The sequence below is a fragment of the Terrapene carolina genome, unplaced genomic scaffold (genome assembly GCF_002925995.2).
Source record: "Terrapene carolina triunguis isolate 2854851 unplaced genomic scaffold, T_m_triunguis-2.0 Scaffold37548, whole genome shotgun sequence".
Taxonomy (NCBI): Eukaryota; Metazoa; Chordata; order Testudines; family Emydidae; genus Terrapene; species Terrapene triunguis.
In genome coordinates this window covers 5332-10993 of record NW_020701899.1, presented here as the reverse complement: position 1 = coordinate 10993, position 5662 = coordinate 5332, and the positions used below count along the sequence as shown (strand labels likewise).

At 50.6% G+C, this 5662-nt stretch overlaps 1 pseudogene; it reads right to left on the bottom strand.

The window, feature by feature from the left end:
* Window positions 1–5373, bottom strand: part of LOC113405452 — a 10484-nt pseudogene extending 5111 nt beyond the window's left edge.
* Between the last annotated feature and the right edge of the window lie 289 nt (window positions 5374–5662).

The following is a 5662-nucleotide window of genomic DNA, read 5'->3' as shown; positions in this document are numbered from 1 at the left end:
CCCCCCCCCCCCCCCCCCCAACATGCTATTAAAACACCACGGCCCACCTGTGCTACAATAACTGGTTTTCTGCGTATAAAAGCCGGGGGCAGCATTAGGGGGTAGCAAGCAGGGCAGTTGCCTGGGGCCCCACACCCCGGGGACCCCCACGAAGTTACATTGCTCAGGCTCCAGCTTCAGCCCTGGGTGGCAGGGCTCAGGGAGCTGGGCTTTGGCCCTGGGTGGCAGGGCTTCAACTTTCTGCCCTGGACCCCAGCGAGTCTAGTGCTGGCCCTGCTTGGAGGCCCCCCTGAAACCTGCTCGAGGCCCCCTAGGGGGCCCCGAACCCCTGGTTAGAACCACTCCTTTACAGCATATACTTTTCTTTTCTCCCTTCTCTCCAGCAGCCATATGAGGGAACAGTGGGGAAGGGGAGGAAGCAGTCTGGCAGTGCTCCCACCTTCTTTATAGCAGTACCTTAGAGTGCAGTCTCTGGAGGGAGGTGCTGGTGGGGCTGGTTGCCCTCAGCCCTTACGGGTACATGTAGACTGGAGCTGGAGGTGTAATTTCAAGCTTGAGTAAACATAGGCACACTAGCTTTGTTCAATCCAGTGTGCTAAAAATACAAGTGTAGCCACAGTGGCAGGGGTCGTGGGATGCCTGAGTACAATCCCATCTGAGATGATAGGTAGGTACTCAGGCAGCTAGCCCACACCACCGCAGCTAGCATCTACCTTTAGTGTGCTCGCTTGATCAAAGCTAGCCTGGGTATGTCTGCTGAAGCTGGACATAACACTTTGAGCTCCAGTGTAGTCAGGCCCTAAAAGAGCTCCTCTCTCCATTGAAAGTATAGAGTGGTACTGAGGTCAGAACATGCATACGGGCTGCCTTTTCAATCCTCTTGGCACAGAATCAGAGTAATCCTAGAAAGCAAGTGCAGGTACAACCCCAATGCAAAGCTCCATCCCCACCTCAGGAGCAGCATGCGGGGCCCAGATTGGAGGAAGACGAGGTCGAGTGAATGAGGAATTGTCTAAGGTGTCACTTCCCTGGTAGGGACCTGTGACCAGGAAGCAGTAGGCCCATGCCAGTGAAGTGAGTGAGCAGTGAAAAGAGTGGCCAGGAGGCCTGTGACAGGGAGGTGGGGAGCAGGGCACCGGGATTTCTCAGCTCTTTATTTTTCCCAGGTGGGAGTAGGGTGTGAGAAAGCAGAGTGGTAACTGTCTGCTCGTTTTCACTAGGAGCAGAGGAACAATGATAGGAGTTGCAGCATTAGGAGCTGCTTAGAGGAGAGGAATGTATTTATTGAAGGAGAGGAAAAGCCCCAAATTGATTAGTTGGTTAGTTGATTTTATTGGGACATCAATCCAATCAGGAAGTGAATGTGGGGACAGGGGTGCAAGGAGAAGGGGTAAAATTGTAGAGAGGTTCTCTCATTGTTAACTGGGTTTTCTCTCAAGGCAGATGGGTGACCTGAGAGGCCAGAAATTAACTTGATTTTTATCTCTTTTTTTAGAGAAGGTGTCACATGGCATATTTTATTGTTGGATTTTGTTTTTTAGTTTGCTGGTCTTTGCACTCACTGTTACTCCTTGGTAGGTGTGAAACTTCAGAGTCAGGTTAAGATGCAATTAGTCAGAGGAGTGACAGTGGGGAGCCTCAGCTCTGTAAGTATGCAGGGGATTTGTGGTCTGCCCCACGTCTGCCGTGGCAGAGCGTCCTTAACTGTATGGAGTTGGAATGGCCATCAGAGATAGACAGTGGGGGGCTAAATCATAGAATCATAGAAGATATGGGTTGGAGGAGACCTCAGGAGGTCATTTAGTCCAACCTTCTGCTCAAAGCAGGACCAACCCCAATAGATGTCTATATGTGTGTAGTATGGTAATTCACTGTTTAATGCGTGTTATCCACAAAGGGACCTAGGCGTTGCAACACTCAGCATTGCAACACATCATTTTTAGGTGCCCTGCTGCCCACTGGACTCCTCAGCCCCGAGCTAGGATCCCAGGCTCCCTATATAATGCATGAGGAGCGTAGACACCTAGGAATGGGATTCACAAAAGCCAGAATGCTGAGCAGGGAGCCAAAATGAAATGCCGTTGAAAGGGGTGGGGCCTAAGCCCTGCCCCTCAAAGGTAATTAGACACTTAACTCTGGGCCAGAGAGAGACGCCTGTATCTGCTCAGGAGTCTCAGCTGTAAACCCCTGGGCTCAGGCAGCCCAAAGCCAGGGACTGTCAGCCTGCTGCCCGGAGTGGAGCAGAGGGGACGGAGTCGCTGCTTGCCGCTCAGCTGCTCTGCAGCAGAGGAAGGGTGGGGGGCTAGGACCAGGGAGAAGGTAGGTACTCGCTCTATGTGGGTAGCGGTGTGGGGGGGATCCTGTTTACCCCCTCCCCAGCTCTGCTGTGCTCACAATTTACCCCTGGCCCTCCCTTGCTCCAGGGACCAACCCTAACTCCCACCCCCTGTGCTTTTGCCCCCGGCCCCTGCCTTGCTCCAGCTGGGGACCAATCCTCCCCCCCATGCCCTCCTGTGCCCTTGCCCCTCACCCAGAGGCGGATTTACCATAAAACACAGGGTGCCCTGGGACGGGACCCCTCAATGACAGGGGGCCCAGGGCTGGGCCCCCTAAGGGCAGAAGCTTGGTCCTGCCGGCTCCTGGGGCTCCTGCTACAGGCTCCGCCCACCCCCACTGGCAGCTGAGCTCTCCCTCCCAGAGCGCGCCATGTCCCCGCTCCTCCCCCACCCTCCCAGCACTTTTCCCGCCGCCAAACAGCTGTTTGCTGGCACTCAGGATGCTCCAAGAGGGAGGGGGAGGAGCGGGGCTGCAGCACGCTCGGGGGGCGGGGACTTGGGGAAGGGGTGGGATGGGGTCAGGGCAGAGGTGGAGCAGGGGTGGGGAAGGGCCCTTGGGAAAGGGGGGGAAAGGGGGCCCCCGCGCTCCCCCTACATATCCCCCCCCAGCCCCACAATGCGAGCCCCGACTTATGCACCCCCTTCACACACACCCAGCCCCCTGCCCTCCCTGACACCTGCACCCCCTCACACACACCCAGCCCTGATTCCTGCTCCCCGCCCCACATTCCCACCTCCACCCTGAGCACCAAACAGGAGCTGCCCCACGTAAGCGCTCCACACCCCAACCCCCTGCCCCAGCTCTGAGCCCCCTCCCACATCCTAACTCCTGGCCAGACCCCGCATCCCAACGTTTTTTTACATTTTTTTAATAAGCGCTCTTATCCAAAGCACTTTACAATAGTTATCTAACTTTACAAAGAGTATCTGGAAAGATCATTAAGTGATCTGCTGAGACCCTCAGCAATTTTCAAGTGGTCTGTGGAAAAATAAGTTAGACTACAAAACCAATCAAGGTACCTCACTTTATTTTCATTTTCTTCCTATTTCTTATAGGAGGACAATGAAGAACAAAAGAATGAACAACGGGGGCGGGGGGGGTGATAAGCGAGAATGTTCTTTTTCTGGGCTGAGCACAGGGCCCCACTAACTCTAAATCCACCACTGTCCTGCCATATGAAAAAGCTATATAAGATGGGGAGTGACATCATAAGGGTTCTTCACTCCTCACCCAAAAAGAGTCCTGGAAACATCCAAGGAACAAAGACTGACCTGGGGGAAGTGCAGGACCCAGGCTAAAGGGTTTTCTAGCCTGTGAAGGAAAAACCTGAGGGTTCCAAGATGTAACGCAAGTGCAGCTTGCCCCTTAAGAATCTGCGGCCTGCTTATATCATTTAGTTTGTGTGTTTAGTTTATTTGCTAGGTAATCTGCTTTGATCTGTTTGCTATCCCTTATAATCACTTAAAATCTATCTTTTGTGGTTAATAAACTTGTTTTTGCTTTATCTAAACCAGTGAGTTGGAGTGAAGTGTATGGGAATCTTAGCTCATCAGGGGCAAAAGGTTTTTGCGTATTCCTCTCCACATTGAGGGAAGGGGTGAATTTTATGAGCTTACGCTGTACAGTTCCCTGTGCAGCGCAAGACAGTAAAATTTTGAGTTTATACTCCAGAGGGGGTGCATGCCTGAGGAGTTGGGAGTTGCCCTAATTGTAGCCTTCCTATACAAGGGCTGGTCAGAGAGCCTGAATGTAACTACATCTGGATGTGTCCCTACCTGTATGTATGCTGGGGAAAGTGCAGGCTGGAGGGCTTTGCAGCTGGTCACAGGAATATAGTGTGAGAGGAAGCCCAGCGTGGTGGGTCAGGGGGGTTCAGTGGTACCCCAGTTCCAGGTGGCACCCTGGGAGGGGGAAGCTGTCACAATGGGTTGGGCCTGCCCTCAAAGGGCCAGCATTATCTGGTACACAATTGTAGTAACATATTAAGGAGGAGATAGTACCTTCAGCATTTTCTTTTTCTGAGAACATAGTGCCTCCTAAATTCTCGGGTTCATTCTCCATACTTGAAGATCCTAGAAAGGAAACCACATTTAAAACCTTCTCAGATCCTTAAAGACTTTTTTGATGTTCCTGTATTCTTAATAGTTATATTCTCTCTTTTCAAAATGATGAAGATGCCCCAAGAAGCTTTTTCTACAGTAAAAATAAAGCCAATGAAAATTCAAACACTGTGCAGGAAATGCTAACCACAGGGAACAGGAAGTCAAAATGTGGTTTGTTGTTATGTATTGTAGATTGAACGTTCTAATTCTGTAGAGAGGTTCCCGAATTATTCATTGGGTTTTCTTTCAAGAAAGATAGGTGACCTGCGAGGCCAGAAATTAACTTGATTTCTACCTTTTTCTTTTGTGAAGGTGTCACAAGGTATTACATTTTAATTGTGGATTTTGATTTTTTTAATTTTGGTCTTTGCACTTGTAGTTACTCTTTATTAGGCCTGGTAAGTTAAGTTAAGTGCAGTTCGAAGAAAGTCTCAGATCTGTAACCATGCAAGGGATTTACATTCAGGGCCAATTCAGACATAGGGTCCTTAATTGGATCTCTCTGAAGGCTGTTCCAACCGTGAGCAGACTATATAAGCAGGGAGTGACTAGAGACCTGAGCACTCTGCAGCAGATATTACAGTTCTGTGTAATACCCCTAGCGAGTCTTACTCACTCCACTCTGCACTCCCTGAGCCAGTCTCACTAATCAGAGGTGGAGAGCTCCAGTCAAATGAGTCTGTAGATGGCCCAGGAAGTGCTTGTACCTGCCCTGAGAATAGCCATATGGAAAGCTCTACCAAGGGACAGAGTGTGGGGGAAAACAAGCTACTCATGTCTTATTTCCACAGCCCATCCTCTCATCCTGCCCCTTTTCCCCATCCATTGGTGAGTGCTGCTGCTCCCTTCTCCCTCCACCATTCCCCTGGTGGCTCACCTTCTGTCCCCTCTTCCAGTTCTTCTCTGGTGTCTCCCTTGGAGTCCTGAGAAATAACTAGGAGAAACAGGATTACATTTAAGGAAAGAAAAGATTAGGCTCAATATCCAGAAAAACTTCCTGACAGTGAGACCTATGAGGCCATGGAATCATCTTCCTAGGGGGAAGGTTGGGAGCCCCATCACCTGGGCCATAGAAAATTAGGACTGGATAAACACTTGGCGGATAGACAGTATGCAAAAATCCTAGGCTTTTGCAAGTTTCCCTGCCAGAAAAATCCCCACCTGTTCCTGGTTGTTTTTGGGCTTAGTGATGCTTTCCTTTTGTTTCTCTGTTTGAAATGTTG